Below are 22,609 nucleotides of genomic sequence, written 5' to 3'. Positions count from 1 at the left end.
GCATCCACTATTTCTTGGGCTACTTCCTTAAGCACTCTGGGATGCAGACCATCTGGCCCTGGGGATTTATCTGTCTTTAATCCCTTCAATTTCCTAACACCACTTCCCTACTAACATGTATTTCGCTCAGTTCCTCCATCTCACTGGACCCTCTGTCCCCTACTATTCCTGGAAGATTATTTATGTCCTCCTTAGTGAAGACAGAACCAAAGTAATTATTCAATTGGTCTGCCATGTCCTTGCTCCCCATATTCAATTCACCTGTTTCTTTCTGTAGGGGACCTACATTTGTCTTTACCAGTCTTTTCCTTTTCACATATCTATAAAAGCTTTTACAGTCAATATATATTAATGACTTGGATGAGGGAATTAACTGCAGCATCTCCAAGTTTGCGGATGACACGAAGCTGGGCGGCAGTGTTAGCTGTGAGGAGGATGCTAAGAGGATGCAGGGTGACTTGGATAGGTTGGGTGAGTGGGCAAATTCATGGCAGATGCAATTTAATGTGGATAAATGTGAAGTTATCCACTTTGGTGGCAAAAATAGGAAAACAGATTATTATCTGAATGGTGGCCAATTAGTAAAAGGGGAGGTGAAACGAGACCTGGGTATCATTATCCACCAGTCATTGAAAGTGGGCATGCAGGTACAGCAGGCGGTAAGAAAGGCGAATGGTATGCTGGCATTTATAGCGAGAGGATTCGAGTACAGGAGCAGGGAGGTACTACTGCAGTTGTACAAGGCCTTGGTGAGACCACACCTGGAGTATTGTGTGCAGTTTTGGTCCCCTAATCTGAGGAAAGACATTCTTGCCATAGAGGGAGTACAAAGAAGGTTCACCAGATTGATTCCTGGGATGGCAGGACTTTCATATGAAGAAAGACTGGATGAACTGGGCTTGTACTCGTTGGAATTTAGAAGATTGAGGGGGGATCTGATTGAAACGTATAAAATCCTAAAGGGATTGGACAGGCTAGATGCAGGAAGATTGTTCCCGATGTTGGGGAAGTCCAGAACGAGGGGTCACAGTTTGAGGATAAAGGGGAAGCCTTTTAGGACCGAGATTAGGAAAAACTTCTTCACACAGAGAGTGGTGAATCTGTGGAATTCTCTGCCACAGGAAACAGTTGAGGCCAGTTCATTGGCTATATTTAAGAGGGAGTTAGATATGGCCCTTGTGGCTATGGGGATCAGGGGGTATGGAGGCAAGGCTGGTGCAGGGTTCTGAGTTGGATGATCAGCCATGATCATAATAAATGGCGGTGCAGGCTCGAAGGGCCGAATGGCCTACTCCTGCACCTATTTTCTATGTTTCTATGTGTGTGGGGACGGGGGTGGTGGGTAGAACAGATGCAGTAGAGGAGGAACTGAGAGAAGGGTATAGCATTCTTGCAAATGAGAGGGTGGGAAGAGGAGTAGTCAGCGTAACTGCGAGTCAATGAATATGTAAAAGATGAAGGTAGATAATCTATCTCCAGAAATGGAGAGAAAGAGATCAAGAAAGGGGAAATTGTTCTACATGGACTCCCTCTCTATCCTGGCTCTGTGACCCAGTTCTTCTTCTTCATTGATGCCCCAGACAGCACATGACAAAAGATGAATGGAGCACAGAAGGATCAAATCCAAGGATTCGAGTACAGGAGCAGGGAGGTTCTACTGCAGTTGTACAAGGCCTTGGTGAGACCACACCTGGAGTATTGTGTGCAGTTTTGGTCCCCTAATCTGAGGAAAGACATCCTTGCCATAGAGGGAGTACAAAGAAGGTTCACCAGATTGATTCCTGGGATGGCAGGACTTTCATATGAAGAAAGACTGGATCGACTAGGCTTATATTCGCTGGAATTTAGAAGATTGAGGGGGGATCTTATTGAAACGTATAAAATTCTAAAGGGATTGGACAGGCTAGATGAAGGAAGATTGTTCCTGATGTTGGGGAAGTCCAGAACGAGGGGTCACAGTTTGAGGATAAAGGGGAAGCCTTTTAGGACTGAGATGAGGAAAAACTTCTTCACACAGGGAGTGGTGAATCTGTGGAATTCTCTGCCACAGGAAACAGTTGAGGTCAGTTCATTGGCTATATTTAAGAGGGAGTTAGATATGGCCCTTGTGACTAAAGGGATCAGGGGATATGGAGAGAAAGCAGGTACAGGATTGTGAGTTGGATGGTCAGCCATGACCATACTGAATGGCGGTGCAGGCTCGAAGGGCTGAATGGCCTACTCCTGCACCTATTTTCTATGTGTCTATGCTTTCTAAGGTTCTATTCATCATTCTTTGGGTGCTACAGAGCACCATTTCTTTGGCAGGGTAATGCTGAAGGACCTCATCCACTTGTCCAATTCTTGCAATTACAGCTCCGCGCAGTGTCTATAGAACTCCCATCTCTCCATGGGAATGTTGTTGCCACACACCCTCACAGCATCCCGCTCTTGCTCAAAACTCTCCACAGTCATAGGCAGAGCTTTTGAAATACTTTCTAATACATTGTACATTCACTGGTGCTGTTCAGTGCTTCTCCTCCATATCAAGGGATTGAGTGCACGTATTCAACTTAACAGAGCTTGATGCGTCTCCATCCTCTGACTGAGAACTTCTAGTACTCTCCCTCTCTCCATCTCCACTTGTGCTTATTTATGATGCACAGGCGATTGGGTGCACGTTTCACAGCCTCTCTAATTATTGCCATGGATGTGTACACAGTCAGCCGATGCAGGGTCTGCATAAATGGCAGGACAAGACAACACTCAGTGAGAGATACCTGCTCTAAATGGTCTTTATCAGCACCCTCAGTTAAGTAGGAAAGCACTGTTGGGAAACCTTTGTCATTGAGCCAAGTATCCCGGAAGTTTCAGAGAGCATTGTAATTCATTCACTTCGTGTCAGGTCAACATGAGATAGTACTTCATGTTACGTTCTGCCTGAAGTCAGGATAATGCTACCTCCACACCCTCTGAGAACCAAGCATGGTGAAGCTCCACTGGACACCAGAGCCTGTGCGGGTTTTAGCTGTCAGAAGGGTGGAGGGCCATATTGGTTTCTTTCCCCTCCCCTCACACTCCATCATTCTTTTTCTTGCAGGGAATGGGAGAGGAGTCCAATGGATGGACAGCATTTGTTGATGGTGAGAGGGGGAATGTGACTTAGCATGAAGCCAAGGGGGAGTAGTAGAGGAGGATGGATAGATAAAGAAATCAGAACATGCTTGGACACTGAAGTGGAAATGAGGAGAGATATGGCACAGTAATCTTGACAGAGAAGGGAGAAGCTGCTGTCTGGTGGTAGACATGCCCTCATCTTCATGCTCCTTTTAATCTATTAAAACAAATTGCACTCTTCTGAAGTGAATCCTGTGGAAAGTCTCTGGCTGTTGTCCTCTTACACCTTCTTAGTTTTGCTAATGGAGTTCTTCTTCCTTTGGATGAGTGTCTCCGTCCTGCTCTGCACAGTTCCCCATAACACCTCAGTGGAGACAGTCATCAAGTGGTGTGGATTGAAACACAGATTGATGGCTTTGATCTTCTCAATGTTTTCTTTGAAGGGAATTTTTGCCCATCCATGTCTGAATGTCGTAAGAGCCACATGACAAAACAGACGCAGTGGAAGGGCTGAGTTGTTGTTGAGATAGATCCTATGATTCTCATCAAATGTAGTAGCCCAGGAGATTATGCACAAAAGGAGGTCAACTAGCCCATAATTTTCAGAGAAGGTTGATTCAAACTAATCCCAGTTTCCAGCATTCAGTCCATAGCTTTCTGAGATACCACACATCATGAGCTGATCCAGGGTTGTTTGAATGAGAAGAGAGTTTCTGCGTCCTTCATCATCTTGGATACAAAGTCCAAGACTTCTACACAACTCTTCATCTCTCCTCTAATCTTTCACTTAGCTATGGCCCCAGTTCTTGACATCTCCATTAGGGAAAAGCGCTCTTATGTCCTAACCTTATGTCCATAGTCTTGCACCACTCTCTGTACGGAGTTTGTCTGCTCTCCCCTGACCACATGGGTTTCCTTCGGGTGTCCGGTTTCCTCTGACAGTCCAAAGGTGTAGCATTTGGTAGGTTAATTAGTCATTGTAAATTGTCCCGTGGTTCGGCTCGGGTTAAATCAGGGACCTGATGGGTGTTGTGGCTCAAGGAGCCAGAAGAAGCTATTCCACACTGTATCTCAATAAAATAAAATCATTCTATAAAGCTATTCCTCACAACCCTGGCAAACTCTTCATCAGTTTGCATCCCCTCTAGTGTTATTGCTCCTCCTTGTGATGTGCTCCCCAGAACTCTATACAGACCTTTAAAGACTCGTACTGCACTCAGTTCCACCATTACTTCATTGCACCATAATTATATTTTATGTTCTATGCTTTCTTAACCATTGTATCTACCTGGCTTGCTACAAGTAGAATCACAGAAAATAGAATTATGGTAAGGTACAATTTGGAGGAAGCCACTTAACCAAATTCTGTGCTCGTCTGAAAGAATAATATCTCCATCTTTATCCCACTTTCCTACACTTCATCTGTGGCCCTGTAAGTAATGGTTCTTCAAGCATGGATCCAGGAAATTTCTAAATCAACCAAAAGTTTCTTCCTCCACCATCTTTTCAGGCAGTGAGTTCCCAGAACCTGCCACTCTACGGATTAAGACGTAAAAAATGCTTAGCTCCCTGTAAATCCTCCTACTAATTAGTTTAGATCTATTGTTCCTGGTTTTTGGTCTCCACGGGAAAGAAGTAATCCCCTTTGCTGAGCTCTTGATAGGAACAGTATAGATTAATTAAAATGCACTGCCTCCGAGTTACTTCACCAAGCTTTTCCCTCTCATGCAACAAGCTTTGATTATCCTGCATATTTCCAACTGAAAGTTTATTAAGTCCCTCAAAGTTAGATTCCGAAAATTTTCCCACCACTGAAGTTCAATTAACTCTCCTTGTTTACTCCTTCCTTTCTTTTTAAACAACAATCGAACATTAAGAGGCCTCTGTTCCTCCACCACCAAAATGGGTAAAAGAGTTTATTCCAAATTTCTTTAACCTTCTGCGGAAGTAGAAGTACTGAGATGCCCTGACTGCCGTTGAGCTCTTATAACAATCTAACAGCTTTATCGGCATTACCTTTATTAATAGCAGCATTTAATTCCTGGATTTTAAACCAAATTCAAATTCTCAAATTGTCACACTGGGATGTGGGCTCACATTTGTACAGATTATTGGTCTAAACGCTGCACTAATGAACGTCAAACGTGCTCGGATTATGTCTATACTCATGAGTCACGAGACACGCAACGGCACGCAAGGGTAGATTCACATGAATAAAAGTGAATAACTCCTATTCTTGGAACTCTTATGAATTTTTCATCTATATTGACAGTAGAGAAAAATATGTTGTTCATTCTGAAATACTGACAAATCGTAAAAGCAGTTTACTCTCATCACGAGGATAATACAATGAATGCGTGTAGGGGAGCTTGATTAGGCCCACTGCTTCAGAATTGCTCACTGTAGTGTTAGTTACTGTACTGAATAATCAAGCTGTTGTAAGACATACCTTCAAAGACCCTTAACTATGATAAATTTACAGTTTCAAATTAGAATGTGATTCTGTTTATTTGTGAACTCCAGCATGCAATGTGATTCCTCACGTGCTGTGTGTACATGCTCCATGCCCTCTCAATCACTTCCTCTTTATGCTTCTTCTATAGGACAAAGTCTCACTTATTTCAGAGTTATTTCACTCAATGGGTTTGAACAATAGTAGATCTAACAAGGTGATCGTTGGTATGCAGATTGTGGGCTGATCGCTGGGCTGGCCGGTCTGGACTGTGCATCATTATCCCGGGATATCAGCCCAGACAAGGCAGGACAGCTGCCTTCAACAGTGACCAGCTTCACTTATAGAGCTGCTTTGCAGCTAGTCAGAACCTGCCTCAACACTCAGTTGCTGCCAAAGTTAGCATTTGCAGGCAGTCAGATCACTCAAGACTAGTGACAGAATTAAATATTGGCAGAAGATTTATAACATTAAAAGAACAGGATAAGATATTAATATCCCTCATGCCGATGAGTCATGAGGACATGCTCGAGACAGCCTTGATGTTAGGAGTGGCACAGGGTTGCCACGCAGGGGTTATCAAGTGGGCACCCTCCTTCCTCAATGTTTCATCAACTAGCCCACTACATCTCTGGAGGGCTTGACGATGACTTCTGGTGTCCCAGAATCACCTCCCATTGTGTCTTCCCACTCTCTTGATGCTCTCTTGGAGCCCAAGAGAGGTTTTTTTGCTTGATCCAAAGCCGGTGACTGCTTCTTCCTGCCGTCTCTGATGTGGCTCTGATTGTTCGCTGTAGAATCTGACCATGGATCCCTAGCTCCTTCAGCAATAAATCCCCTACAACTCACCTCCAAGGGACAAACCTTGATGTTCCAGCCCCATCCCTGAGCCTCAGCTGCCAGATCTGCATAGCGTAGGGTCTTCCGTTCATCTGCTTCAGCCACAATGTAGACGATCTGTAATGAATGGACCAGAGAACCAAGTCTGGCCTGAGGTTGATGGTAACAATTTCCAGTGGAAAGGTGAGTTGTTTATTGACATCCTCCAGCATTTTCCAGTCACGGACTATGTTCATCGGTCCTGTTTCTGGCTTAGGAGGGAGATTATTTGATCTTTTCCCTCCTGAATGAATGAATGCTGCTGGTGTCAGGGCATTAGTCATTCTAGGGGGCAAGGAGTTGGTTGCTACCCTCTTGGTCACGATTGCCACTGCCAGACTCTTCAAGGCCTGGTTGTGACGCCATATTTATCCGCCTTGTGTGAGGCTGATTCTGCAGCTTGCCAGGATATGCTTGAGGGTTGCCGGAATCGGGTACAGGGCACAAGCTGGGTTCTCACTGAACCACTGGAGGATTTTTTTTTTGTGAGGGAAGCACATCATATGTAGCTCTGATGAGAAAGCTAAGTCTGTGTGCTTCCACCTCCCATATGTCCTTCCAGCTGAATTTCCTCCTCTTAATGCTTTCCCACCACATCCATTGCCCCTGCCTTGCCAAGGAGACAGCCTTTGCAATTCTCTCTGACTCTTCTTGTTGCCGCACTTCCTCGACAACCATCTTCCTTCGCTCTGGGATTGTGGCCTTGTGCCAGGTGGGTCCACTTGCTGCCAGATCAAAGCCACCCCTGCCCTGTTGGAATTGCCCCACAATGTCTCTATGCCTAAAGGCTGCTGTTGCTTGCTGCACCACATCAACTGGGGTCCATTTCTGCCCTGTTGATACAGTCCGTGCAGCATGACTGATGATCTTGTCACAAGAGTCTTTGAGTGTCACCTGTAGACATACCTTAGAATACTTGAATTCCTCTGTAAGGCCAGTGAAAGGTAGTTCAAGGACTCCTATACTATAGAGACTGGTGATACTGATACACCTTGGGACACCGAGCCACTTCTTTACGAACAACATGATGGTTTGCTCGAGCTTCTTCACGGTTTTAGTGGGACCTCATAGACAGTGAGTGGCCACATCACCGGGAATAGGAGTCCAAACTGTAAGCACCAGAGCTTCAGTTTTCCAGGCAGCATTGTCTTGCTGATGTTATCCAGGCCATTGGCGACGTGTTGCTTTGGTTGCTGCACCTGGTCTTTGTCCGTGAGGCTGGCACTGTACCATCTACCCAGGCTTTTGACAGGCTGTTCAGGCACTGTTGCAATTGGGTTATCACCGATGAAGAACTTTGGCTTTCAGCTTTCCCTTGACTGTGGAGATGCTTCGTGACTTGCTGGGTTTGATGATCATTCTGGCCCACCTGATGTTTTCCTGCAGCTTTCCAAGTAGTCGCTTGGTGCATGCTGCAGTGGTGGTCAGTGCTGTTATATCATCCATGTACACCCTGATAGGGGGAAGACTAAATCCAGCACTTGTTCCTTCACTGCCTACCACCCAGCCTGAAGCCCCGATCATGACCTCATGACCATTGTGAAGGCCAGGGGCGATAGAGTGTAACCTGCCATAATGCCTCCTTCCAGTCTCTGCCATGTTGTGGTAAAATCTGCTGTTGTGAAGCACAATTGCAGGACTTGAAAGAACAACTTCACCAGCGTTGTGATGGACTCTGGTATCTGGAAGAAGTCAAATGCTTCCCAGAGGAGTGCATGGGGAATTGAGCTCAGTGCATTGCCGAATCCAGGAAGATCACAGAGATTTCTTTTCTTCTTCCTGGCTGCTTAGATCTGGTGCCATATCATGCTAAACACCCGGAGAACCCTGGAATTCCTGCTTTCTGTACAGATGTATCAACGTACTTGTTTCTCTCCAGGTAGCTGGCCATCCTCTGTGCTACTACCGTGAAGAAGATTTTCCCTTCGACATTCAGAAGGCAGATTTGTCGAAACTGACTGATGTTTTCTACACCCTTTTCTTTTGGAATCAGGACACCGCCAGTGTTGGGCATTATTCGCCTCTGACACACTACCCTCATGCCCCTCCAAAGAAACTCCAAGACATTTGGTGCGTTCTTATAAAGCCTATATGATAGCCCATTATGCCGAGGAGCAATTGCCACTCTTGCCATCAGACTGCTTTTTCCACTTCTCTTCTTTTCGCAGGGTCAGAATCCAGGTGGTAAGTGGGGGGGGGAGTGTGGGCTGAATTAGCTGGATGTCAGATGGAATGATCATACGCTCCTGCCTTTTCAAGTCAGTGTGAATCTTTTCCAGGTGCTCTTCCAGTTCCTGCTTTGATCTTTTCAAAGTTCCCCTTTTTTCCAGTGTGCAAAGAAGTTCAATGAGCTTAACAACATCTTTGTAGAACCGTGTTCCTGTTTGCAGTTCTATACACATACAAACACACAAAGCATGAACACGGACCAACAAAGATATGTACACATATGGCCACTTAACTGGGCATGAACGCAATGACACACACCGAACATATAAAAAGCCACATTCTGTACATAAGGCACAGGCATAAGCCCTACACATATACACACACAACATGCACAACACACATACTTAATCACAACCCACATATCCACAAAACAAAAATATACACACACAGGCACAAACACAGCAATGAACACATACACAAATTAAAACCAGAAACATACACACACGTATTCCAATACACAGACACACTCACAAACACTAATGAACCACACTTACACATGACAAACATATAGACAGCCACAAGCACATACAACAAGAACACACACAAAGTCATGCATACACATCGACACACAAACACACTCACATGCGAACATGAAAACACACATATACTCACTATACATAGGAAACCACACGCATGCCCACAAACAAAGTTATGCATGCAAACACACAGGCATGAACTATACACAAACACACCTACACAATTACACAGAAACACACAGAAGCAAATGATTATGTGCAGGTAACCACACACAAGAATATGCGCATACACAAATGCACACACCTACACAAACACACATATTGTGTATGAAAATCCAGACAAGTTTGTTTAAACTACAAACATAACACATATTACACAAAGGCACACACATACATACACACACACACACACACACACACACACACACACACACTCACACACACACACTCACACACTCACACACACACCACAGCCTCAAAGACACATGCAGATACACACCACACACATGAACATACAGACACACAAAAAGAACCATGAACACACACATATGCTCACCATACATACACACTACATACAAGCATACAAGCACAGACAGAAGCAGGCATAAACACACACAGAAGCACATTAAAATGAATGCACACACAATATGTAAAAATGAATACATGCACACATGAACATAGACACACACTCAAAACATCCACACAGGTGCACACTTCGTCTACCGATAAATTATTTGAACTAATTCTTTAAGTCAAATGAAGAGCTTTGGTGATCATTCTCCAGACAGACAATGTCTCCCATTAATTTCAATGAATTTGCCATGTTTGTGTTGTTTAATTTGCCATCCGTTTGCAAAGGGTCCTTGACTTAAACCAGTCCTCTATTTCTCTCTCAGAGAGTGTTGCATGACCTTTGATTATTTCTAGCATTTGGCTTCAGGTTTTCTATGTCCACAACTTTATCCTGATTTCCACCAACCTGCAGTGGGTCTATGGACAGATTTCACTGCCTGACAGCCGCAGTAGCGTGTGCTGCAAAACTGGGCTCATGGAGAAGGCGACTGGTTTATTTCAGGTTCCCTGAGATCAACACCCTGCTGGGCAAAAGGCTACATTCCTGCTCTATCAAGAAGAACATAGGGGCACATCTGGAGGGAAAATCATTTGGAGCTCAGCAGTAGACTGGTGCCACTCAATGTGTTCAGTTGCTAATAAGGTATCATAATCCATCAAAATCTGGTGGCAGGTTGAATCGTGTGATGAACCAATGCATAGTAAGTCTCTTCTGCAATTTAAAGAAATGTGGGGAAATCCTCAGGTAATATTAAAATATCTCTTGTATAATATGTCACCACCGTTAACAGTGTTAAGCCATTTCCCAATATAGCCTTGCCACAACAGATTGAATGTTTGAACTCAAGGTCTTGTTCTGCTGTTTACCTCATCTTTGAATTTAAAATTGTGCCAATTTACTGATTTGTGTTGCAAATGGGTTGTAGCAAGGTAACCCTGCCCATTAGTGCAAACAGAAGGATTATTTTTACTTGCAATCCCATGTCAGTGTATGTAATAGGTTACACTGAAATACGAGGGGCAATGAAATTGCTCTGAAGATCAGTATAGTCTCAATAGCTTAAATCCCTTCTTTTTTCGGCATATGAATTATGAGAACCAAAATCTTTACCAGAGCATTTAACCATATCTCCTGCAAATTGAGAAATTAGAAATGTCACCAAATATTTGCATTCAGTTCATTCGGTGACTGCTTATTTTGATAGCACAAACATCAGTGTTTCCAAATGAAGCAGCAACTTTGCTATTTTGGGGCTGTATTGACCTTGAACCTGAGTGAGAGAACATCCTTTCAGAGGGACAATGCATATTGAGTACTGCATTACTTTCCACTGTTGGTTCGATCAGCTCCAATTCCACAACCTCATGTTCACCCTTTCCACCCCAATGTCAAAGGTTGGATTGCGCTCACCGTAAATTACCAATGCCAAGGAATGACTAGTTTGGTCTGGCATGTGAAACGGTTAAAGTGGAGAGGATCACTGTCAGCTAAAGGGCAGATAAACCTGCCAGCTGCATCAGACTTATCCAGGTAAGGCATTGTCCTCACCCGACAGGTTGAGAGTAGGACAAGAGAAGAACGTGTAAGTTTTGGTCATGTGAATTTTTCAATTTCTATAATTTGTTTAGTTATTACAAAGAGGAAACAAGTTTACAGTAAAATATTGCAAATTCTGTTTCTGATATTGTGACAGAATATGAAATATTTCAGTATTCTTCATCATAAACTTTAGTAATGTTGCATCCACTAAAATCTATCCACTAATAATTACCTTATGCAGAGGTTGGAACTGCGCAACACTGTTTAGAACATGTTCCTTGTACTTTTGCTGAATGTTTGAAATATCACCCAGATTTGAAGGATCCTTATATTTATGATGTAAGTTTTTGGGATATCCTTTGATGTTGCTTCCACAGATACTGTAAGAGATCAATTTGACACGATTGAATCTTTTTTCCATGCAAGTGACCCGGTTTGCTACTTCCGTGAGGTGAAAAGGCTGCAAGATAGTGTGGTCGGTGTTTTAAAGGACTACAATTTAGGAAGTGTTTGTCACATATTTCTGCTTGCTTCCCATCCCTATTCTCCTTATCCCATGTCTTAATTCTTTAGTGGGAGTTCCACAAGATAAGCCATTCACTGCAATATTGCTCATCCTGGGATTCTTTGTGTATGATGGATTTGTTAACCACCCATGCCACCAGTACTGAATCCGATTCATCACAGGTACTTCCAGTAGATATCAAACAGAAAGCAGCAGATGCTGGATATCTGAAATGAGGGGATTCAAACCCAGAACATTGACCGTTTCTCCTTCCATAGATGCTACCTGAACTGTTGAGGTTTTTGGGGTTTTTTTTGCTTTTACTGCCAGTGGAAGCTACTTAAGAACCTTTAGTCGCAAAAAATGAGAGGCACCTCTGTCCTCACTTGGCCGGTGGTGCAGTGACATCCACACTGGACTTTGAGGTGAGTGGTCCCAGGTTCTAATCCGGCTGGTTCCTTGCACGCTTTCCATCTGCGCTGGGTTGAGCATCAACCGAGCAACTCGGCCTCGTAGAAAATAAAGGCAAGGACTGAAGAAATGGCAATGTTGCTGCTCGGTGTGTCACAGGGTGCTGAGAGGAACAGCATTCTGTCTGCTTCAACTCAAATGCTGCAGAGCCAAATGGATGAATTTCAAACATCTCCATTTCACACCATCTTAATCAGATCAAAATTAGGAGCAAGCCAATTAGGATTGATTCAGTAGTGTGACAAGATGGGATTTAACCCAATGAACCAGATGCAACTCTTCTTTCTAGTATTATGCTTGTATATTATTCAAAAATTATAATAAAGCTGGCTAAAACAGTTGGATTTAGTAAAGATAATGAGGAATAATAATACTTATATTGTGCCTTTTCAAGACAACCCAAAAAGCATGAAAATTAATTAAGTGCTGTTGTTATTGTTGCATTAAAAAAGCTACAACTAGTTTGTCATACCCACAAACATCAATGTGATCATGACCAAATAATCTGCTTTAAACAATGTTGAGTGAGGGATAAAGTTTGATCAGGACACTTGGAATATCTCGTTAGTTCTTCTTTATGATGGTACCAGGAGATCCTTTGTATCTACATTACGAAGCAAGTGAAGTCTGGATTTAATGTCCTTTCTGAAGGACAGTATCACTGACAATGCAGAATTCTCTCAACCCTGCACAGAAGTATCAGCCTAAAGTTCTGTGACCCATCTCGTAGTGTAGGACTTTCAACATAGAAGGTTCTGACTTCAAATTGAAACTAGGCAAAATTTAAACTTTGTGAAAATGAAGATCAAAAGCAGAAATAAATTAATTCAAAATCAGTATCTTAAGTGCTAACAAAGAAAAAGAAAACACCTAAAGTTACCTTAAAATAATCAATAAATTGCATGTTTTAAGTTCAGAGTCATTCTCTCCTGATCCTAGATGCTTTTATGTATAATTTATTTTCCGTGCCTGCGATGTTGCTACAAGCAGGTTTTTCCACTGCACCTGTCTCTTACCCTACTCATCCACACAACAACAAAGCCAACTTGTCTTGACTCGATTTGAATTGAATTACTCATTTCAATATCACTATTGATGCCTTTCATAAAAGGACGACAGCACATTCTGTACTTCTGTTTTGGAAGTCACATCAACAATCAAGACAGACTAATAACTACTTTGACTACTCTGAATAAGCTATAAATTTACTAAACCCATAGCTAGTTATGGATTGCACATTCCATCATTTCCTACAAAATAATGAAGGCACGAAGCAATGACTCCATATGAAAAGAAATAATATATAATCCAAAAGTAAATAAACAAAGCTGGAAACCTCAAATCAGACAGCATCTGGATATAAGAAATAAAATTAATATTTTGTAAATGAACTCAAAGATTCAAACTATTTGGATCAGTCATGTAAATGCATAATAAGCCTTTATGTTCTGATCTTAAGGAAAATTCCTTCTATCAAGATAAATAAAGAATTTTTTTAAATAACTTAGCTCAAAGTATTCTGTGCATCCTTCACAGAGCCGTAAAATCAGGGACTAATACAATACCCTTTGCCCATCACATCCATGATGACCAAGCTGCCTTCCTAAGCTAGTCCCCTTTGTCTGTATTTGGTCAATGTCTCTGTAAATATTTCTATGTCATTGTCTTTTAAAAGTTGGAACTGTACCTGCCTCTAGCACTTCCTCTGGCAACTGGTTCTATATTCCCACCACCCTCAGCGTTTTAAGAGCACTTTCTTCCCTACTGCCATTCTGCTTCTGAATGTTTTTTGAACCCATGAACTCTATCTCAATGTTTGTCTTTTGCACTCTTTATTTTGTAACTTATAGTAACTCCGGGTCTTGCCCCCTACTGCCGCTGCAAAACCACAAATTTTACTACATATGTCCGTGAAAATTAACCTGATTCTAATCCTAATTCTGACCTTCTATGTGGGAAAAAGCTTGCTCCACAAGTCCCCTTTAAATGTTTCTTCTCTCAACTTAAACTAGTTTTAAACTTCACTACCCTGGGGAGAGTGCGACCATTCACCTTACCTATGACCATGGTGAATGAAGAAACCTCAGAAGAGCAGTACAGCACAAGAACAGGCCCTTTGGCCTACAATATTGTGTGGAACCAGCTAAACAGTAAATCAAAAAGCCCCAAAAACAAATCACTTCTACCTGAAAATGTCCATATCCTTCCATCTTCGTCATATTCATGTGCCTATTTCAATGTCTCTTATTTCTTCAGTGACTTGATTGGAGCACAACTACACAAGTGCATAGACATCAGCCAGTGAGAACAGCGAGAAGAGTTTAAAAGTGAAAAGAGTTTAAAGGGAGACAGTTATTTCTTCAGCGGTTCGATCAGGGCACGACTGCGCAAGTGCGTGGATGTCAGTCAGTGAGAAAAGTGAGAAGAGTTTAAAAGGAGACACTTTATAGAGTGGGCGCCAGAGTAGAGGGAGACAGAGTAGGAAGGCTTTGGCTCAACGGGGCTTAGACGATAATGGGTCGAGGCGAGGTAGGTTGCCTATGTAGAATACGGACAGGAAGAATGTGTTGCGGCTGATGTTCTATACTTAGTGTCAGATGTGGGAAGTCCGGGAGACTCCCAGCCTCCCGGAAGGCCAGATCTGCACCAGGTGCCACGAGCTGCATCTCCCTTAGGGAACTGGAGATGCAGCTCGATCACCTTTGTCCGGTCAGGGAAAGCGAGTAGGTGATAGGGAGGAGCTACAGACAGGTAGTCACACCGGGACCTGGGGAGACAGATAAGTGGGTCACAATCAGGAATGGGAAGGGGAAGAGTCAGGTACTAGAGAGCACCTCTGTGGCTGTACCCCCTGACAATAAATACTCCTGTTTGAGTACTGTTGGGGGGGAAGGCCTACCTGGGGGAAGCAACAGTGGCCATGCCTCTGGCACAGAGTCTGGCCCTGTGGCTTAGAAGGGTAGGGAAAGGAAGAGGATGGCAGCAGTGATGGGAACTCTGTAGTTAGGGGGTCAGACAGGCGATTCTCAAGTGCCAGGGTCTGGGATGCTTCTGATCACATCCACGATATCCTGCAGTGGGAGGGAGAACAGCCAGAGGTCGTGGTACATTTTGGTCCCAACGATATAGGTAGGAAAAGGGAGGAGTTCCTGAAAACAGACTACAGGGGGTTAGGAAGGAAGTTGAGAAGCAGGACCACAAAGGTAGTAATCTCAGGATTACAGCCTGTGCCATGCGACAGTGAGTATAGGAATAGAGTGAGGTGGAGGATAAATGCGTGGCTGAGGGATTGGAGCAGGGGGCAGGGATTCAGATTTCTGGATCATTGGGACCTCTTTTGGGGCAGGACTGACCTGTACAAAAAGAATGGGTTGCACTTCAATCCTAGTGGACCAATAGCCTGGCGGGGAGGTTTGCTAAAACTATTGGAGAGAGCTTGGAGACAGTGCAAGAGGAAGGATAGGCAGTTGATAGAGAAGGGACGCGCTCAGACCGATGGTTTCAGATGTGTCTATTTTAATTCAAGGAGTATTATGAACAAAGTGGATGAGCTTAGAGCGTGGATCAGTACTTGGAGCTTTGATGTTGTGGCCATTACAGAGACTTGGATGGCTCAGGGATAGGAATGGTTATTTTGAGTGCCTGGCTTTAGATGTTTCAGAAAGAACAAGGAGGGAGGCAAAAGAGGTGGGGGCTTGGCACTGCTGATCAGAGATAGTGTCACGGCTGCAAAAAAGGAGGAAGACATGGAGGGATTGTCAATGGAGTCTCTGTGGGTGGAAGTTAGAAACAGGAAGGAGTCAATAACTCTACTGGATGTTTTTTATAGACCACCTAATAGTAACAGGGTCATCGAGGAACAGATAGGGAGACAGATTCTGGGTAGGTATAATAACAACAGGGTTGTCGTGGTGGGAGATTTTAATTCCCCAAATGTCAATTGGCATGTCCCTAAAGTGAAGGGTTTAGTTGGGGTAGAGTTTGTTAGGTGTGTTCAGAAAGGATCCTTGACAAAATACGTAGATAAGCCTACAAGAGGAGAGGCTGTACTTGATCTGGTATTGGGAAATGAACCTTGTCAGGTGTCAGATCTCTCAGTGGGAAAGCATTTTGGAGATAGTGATCACAATTCTATCTCCTTTACCATAGCATTGTAGAGGGATAGGAACAGACAAGTTAGGGAAATGTTTAATTGGAGTAAGGAGTAAACGTTTAATTGGAGAATATGAAGCTATCAGGCAAGAACCTGAAAGCATAAATTGGGAATAGATGTTCTCAGGGAAATGTACAGAAGAAAGGTGGCAAATATTCAGGGAATATTTGCGTGGGGCTCGGAATAGGTACATTCGAATGAGATATGGAAAAGATGGTAGGGTGCAGGATCCGTGGTATAAAAAGGCTGTTGTAAATCTATTCAAGAAGAAAAGAAGAGCTACGAAAGGTTCAAAAAACTAGGTAATGATAGAGATCTAGAAGATTCTAAGGCTGGCAAGAAGGAGCTTAAGGAGGAAATTAGGAGAGCCAGAAGGGGCCACGAGAAGGCCTTGGCGGGCAGGGTTAAGGAAAACCCCAAAGCATTCTACAAGTATGTGAAGAACTAGAGAATAGGACGTGAGAGAATAGGACCAATCAAGTGTGACAGTGGAAAAGTGTCAATGGAACTAGAGGAGATAGCAGAGGTGCTTAATGAGTACTTTGCTTCAGTATTCACTAGGGAAAAAGATCTTGGCGATTGTCAGGATGACTTACAACAAACTGAAAAGCTTGAGCATGTAGATATTAAGAAAAGAATGTGCAGGAGCTTTTGGAAAGCATCAAGTTGGATAAGTCACCGGGACCGGAAGAGATGTACCCCAGACTACTGTGGGAGGCAAAGGAGGAGATTACTAAGCCTCTAGCGATGATCTTTGCATCATCAATGAGGACGGGAGAGGATCTGGAGGACTGGAAGGCTATAGATGTTGTTCCTTTATTCAAGAAAAGGAGTAGAGATAGCCCAGGAAATTATAGACCAGTGAATCTTACTTCAGTGGTTTGTGAGTTGATGGAGAAGATCCTGAGACGCAGGATTTATGAACATTTGGAGAGGCATAATATGATTAGGAATGATCAGCATGATTTTGTCAAAGGCAGGTCGTGCCTTATGAACCTGATTGAATTTTTTGAGGATGTGACTAAATACATTGATGAAGGTAGAGCAGTAGATGTAGTGTATATGGATTTCAGCAAGGCATTTGATAAGGTACCCCATGCAAGACTTACTGAGAAAGTAAGGAGACATGGGATCGAAGGGGACATGCTTTGTGGATCCAGAACTGGCTTTCCCGCAGTAGGCAAAGAGTGGTTGTAGATGTGTCATATTCTGCATGGAGGTTGGTCACCAGCGGTGTGCCTCAGGGATCTGTTCTGGGACCCCTACTCTTTGTGATTTTTATAAATGACCCAGATGAGTGAATGCAAGCAGGCTTTTTCCACTGAGGCAAGGGAAGAAAAAAAAACAGAGGACATGGGTTTAGGGTGAGGGGGGAAAAGTTTAAAGGGAACATTAGGGGGGGGCTTCTTCACACAGAGAATGGTGGGAGTATGGAATGAGTCGCCAGACGAGGTGGTAAATGCAGGTTCTTTTTTAACATTTAGGAATAAATTAGACAGATACATGGATAGGAGGTGTATGGAGGGATATGGTCCATGTGCAGGTCAGTGGGACTAGGCAGAAAATAGTTCGGCACAGCCAAGAAGGGCCAAAAGGCCTGTTTCTGTGTTGTAATTTTTCTATGGTTTCTATGTTTTCTATGAGGAAGTGGAGGGATGGGTTAGTAAATTTGCTGATGACACAAAGGTTGGAGGTGTTGTGGATAGTGTGGAGGGCTGTCAGAGGTTACAATGGGACATTGACAGGATGCAAAACTGGGCTGAGAAGTGGCAGATGGAGTTCAACCCAGATAAGTGTGAGGTGGTTCATTTTGGTTGATCAAATATGATGGCAGAATATAGTATTAATGGTAAGACTCTTGGTAGTGTGGAGGATCAGAGGGATTTTGTGGCCCGAGTCCATAGGACACTCAAAGCTGCTGCACAGATTGACTTTGTGGTTAAGAAAGCATACGGTACGTTGGCCTTCTTCAATCGTGGGATTGAGTTTAGGAGCCAAGAGGTAATGTTGCAGCTATATAGGACCCTGGTCAGACCCCACTTGGAGTACTGTGCTCAGTTCTGGTCACCTCACGATAGGAAGAATGTGGGAACCATAGAAAGGGTGCAGAGGAGATTTACAAGGAAGTTGCCTGGATGGGGGAGCATGCCTTCTGAGAATAGGTTGAGTGAACTTGGCCTATTTTCCTTGGAGCGACGGAACATGAGAGGTGACCTGACAGAGGTGTATAAGATGATGAGAGGCATTGATCGTGTGGATAGTCAGAGGCTTTTCCCCTGGGCTGAAATGGCTAGTACAAGAGGACACAGCTTTAAGGTGCTTGGAAGTAGGTACAGAGGAGATGTCAGGTGTAAGTTTTTTACGCAGAGAGTGGTGAGTGCATGGAATGGGCTGCCGGCGACGGTGGTGGAGGCGGATATGATAGGGTCTTTTAAGAGACTCCTGGACAGGTACATGGAGCTGAGAAAAATAGAGGGCTATGGGTAACCTTTGGTAATTTCCAAGGTAAGGACATGTTCGGCACAGCTTTATGGGCTGAAGGGCCTTCAGATTTTCTGTTTCTATGTTTCTAAAAGCCTCTAATGCATTTGCCTTTACTACCACACAGGATAGCACTTTCCAGGCATCCACCTCTCTGAGTAAAAAAATTATCCCTCACATCCAATTTAAACCTACCCTTTCTCACCTTCAAAGCACGCCCTCTTGTATTAGACACTTCTACTCTGGGGAAAAGATACTCCTTGTCTACTCTCCCTATGCCTCCCATAATCTTATAAACCTCTTCTGAGATCTCCCCTCAGCCTCCACTGCTCCAAAGAAAACAACCCAAGTTTGTCCAGCCTCTCATGACAGCACATGGCCTCTAAACCAGGTTACCTCTCAACCTCCTTCACTGGGGCTAAAACAGTCTCTCGTTACAACACAAGCCCTCCAGTGCCAGCAACAGCCTTGTGAATTACTTCCCCATCCATTCTGGCCCAGATGTGTTGCTTCCCACAACAAATTTGACTTCCTTGCCTCAGATCTGATATGAATGCAGCACTGGCTGTCATCAGTATACATTACACTGAACAGACAAATGTCAGAATATAATCACGTTACTGGAAATGACAAGAGGTTCTGAAGTACGTTCCCCTCTTACTAATTTACTATACTGTTTGCTAGGTTCCCATGGCTGAAGATTATACTGAAGTATATTCAGTCAAATGACACTGCCAGCTGTGCAGTGAAACTAATGCTGCCCCATATCATTTATGCATAATTATTGCAGCTATTTCAGCAACTCTCGGCATAGTTAAATGTGAATAGATATGCAAAAACCGATGTATAATTTATGCTGTTTTGTTGATCATGTCAGAAAACAGCTTCTGCCATCTGGCTTACCTTGAAATTCATTAATTAATGTAAAGTCACTGATTCCATGTCGTGGATACAAAGTACAAACAGACTGCTGCATAATCTTCATAGACCAAAAGGCAGAGGAGCAGAATTAGGCCATTTGGACTACTGGGTCTGCTCTGCCATCCGATCATAGCTGATTTATTTTCTCTTTAAACCCAATTTTTCTGCCCTCTCCCATAATCTTTGATATCCCAACTAATTAAAAACCTAACAACCTCTGCATTAAATATGCCCAATCCTCTGGCCTCCACCGCCATCTGTGGTAATAAATTCCACAAACTCAGAACCCTCTGGCTGAAGAAAATCCTTCTCATCTCTGTTCTAGAGGGACCCCCTTCTATTCTGGTACATCTTCACCACCTCCACTCTGTCTGGGTCGTTGACTGCATTCCAGTGGCAGCTTTTCATGTGGTAGAACTCCATCAGGAGTATGTCAAAGCAATGGACTGGCATGAACCTGGTGGGCTGAAAGACCTGGTTCTGTTCTATGACTGATGGTCGTTGAATGCTTGCTTTGTTATTCCATGGTATTTTAACCTCAGACATCTCCCCATGTACACTATAAACCTTGTCAGCCTTAAAATCTCTTGACACTGTTGTGTGTTAGTAACTTAACCTTCGAAGATCATTAAAGGTTAAAGGGATAAAACACATTTTGAAATTACATGACTTGAATTTTAGAAGCAAAGTATGAGGAGCAGGTGACATTACCAAGAATGAATTTTGCCTCACTGCGCCTTATAATTGTTCTTTTATTTAATATTAATGGCCAATAATCCTGGAAACTGTACGTACCATATTAACTATTAGTGCAACAAGAGAGGCCTCTATGATGGAGATAAATTTGCTCCATGATACACTTCCTGGGAAAGGACAATGTCATCACTGGCAGGTTCTGTCAAGGCCATTATAATGCATTCATCCACACAGAGCTCCTGGGCCCCATTCACTACAGATTGTGTAAATCCACTCTGAAAGTAAGAACAGTGTAGCACGCAATCAAATATATCACTAACTCAAAGCATCAATCAGTACTTGCTTTCTCACTTTCCCCTGTTCTGATGGAGGATCCCCATTCAACTCCATTTTCCGTCTTGTTGATCTTGTTTGATCTGCTGATGATCTATATTAACATATTCTATAACAGCATTGTATTTACAGAATTAGAAATTTTTCTATAACCCACACTGTGTCAGGCAATGTAGAGGGGTCTTCACAGAAAAGCAGTGGGACAATTTAGCAGTAAATGATACTTGCAAAATAACAAGCCACAGGGGTCCACAAGAGAAAACAGATACTAAACTCGCAGGCAACAAGATAACCGAAGGCTAGGACAAACTGGATGAGGCTGTCTGGTTCAATTAGTGAACAAGGATTGTGGATGAGAGCTGGGTTTAAATAGGCTGCAGGTGGCTCCTGTTAGCTGGGTGGAGATTGGGAGGGGTCTACCTGTGCAGGCTTGACAGGAACCCCCTCCCCACTACAGCCGACACCTAACAGCCCTGGAGCGATGGATCCAAGATGAAACTGGATGGCACCCAAAATCTCTCCTCTGGGCCTTATCCCTCCGTAGCAAACGAGGTACTGCATGTTCCATCCATGCTGATGTGAATCCATCAACCAGCAAACCACGCACATTGGACCACTTTCTACCATCCTAGGTTCCAGAGGTGCAGGCTTAGTTGGGGTGATTAGTCCATGGTCAACAAGCTTGAGGCAGGACACATGGAAGGTAGGTGTGATCTTGAAGGACTGTGGCAGCCGGAGATGGGAAGTAGCTCGATTGATGTGATGGTTAATCCTGAAGGGACCCATGAACTGCGGTGAGAGCTAGTGGGAGTCAATGTGCAGGGACAGATCTCAAGTGAACAGCCAGACACAGTCTCCAGGCCAGAGTAGTCTGGCAGGGCACTGTCAATGGTTGGCCTGGTGTCAGCAAGCATAATTGGCACCTATGAAGGCCCTCTGTGCCCTCTTCAGTGAACCAGACCCCTCAGGGACGGAACATCCACTGTTGGCTCCCCCGTGGGGAACACCAGGGGTTGGGAGCCATGAAGCACTTCAAAGGGTGACAGACGCATGGCAGAGAAGCTGTATAGATTGTGGGACAGTGCAGCCCAAAGCAGGTAGGCCTTCCATGTGGAAGGGTTAGAGACAGCAAAGCATCACAGAAACTTCTTGACTTGCTAATTGGCTTTTTCTGACCCACTGTTGGCCTGTGGATGACAGCCAGAGGACAAACTCACTGAGGTGCGTTGGAGGGAGCAAAAGGCTCACCAGAAGTGGAAGACAAATTGTGGGCCTCAGTCTGACACAACATCCTGAGGGTAATGATGGAGGCAAACTACATTTTGGAAAACCAGATCTGTCATCTCAGTGGCTGTCAGAATTTTGGGGAGGGTAATGAAGTGGGGGACCTTGGAGAACTGGTCCACCACTGTCATGATCACCATGGGCAATCAAAAGGTACCAAACCTGTGATGAAATCGATAACGATGTGGGACAATGGGCACCAGGGGACAGTAAGGGTCGCAAACGCCCAGAAGGCCACTGGTTGGAGGGATTGGACTGGGTACATTGAGGGCAGAAGTGATGAATTGACATCTGTAATCATGGTGGGCCGTCAGCTCCTGCATCGCAGAAGATCCAGGGTCTGCTGTGGACCTGGCGGCTGAAGAGCTGTGAGGCCAGCATGTACATGCAGTGTCAGATGTGTCACCCAGAGCAGACTCAGACTGTAGGGATTGGTGGATCTGGTTCTCAAGATTCCAGTTGATCAAGGCAAGGATCTGCAAGGATGGAATAATGGTCCAAGGGTTGATCTCCATTTCAG

This window comes from Mobula birostris, chromosome 12 (assembly GCF_030028105.1).
Source record: "Mobula birostris isolate sMobBir1 chromosome 12, sMobBir1.hap1, whole genome shotgun sequence".
Taxonomy (NCBI): Eukaryota; Metazoa; Chordata; class Chondrichthyes; order Myliobatiformes; family Myliobatidae; genus Mobula; species Mobula birostris.
The sequence above is the reverse complement of the archived record's forward strand: the minus strand, read 5'-3'. Positions refer to the sequence as shown.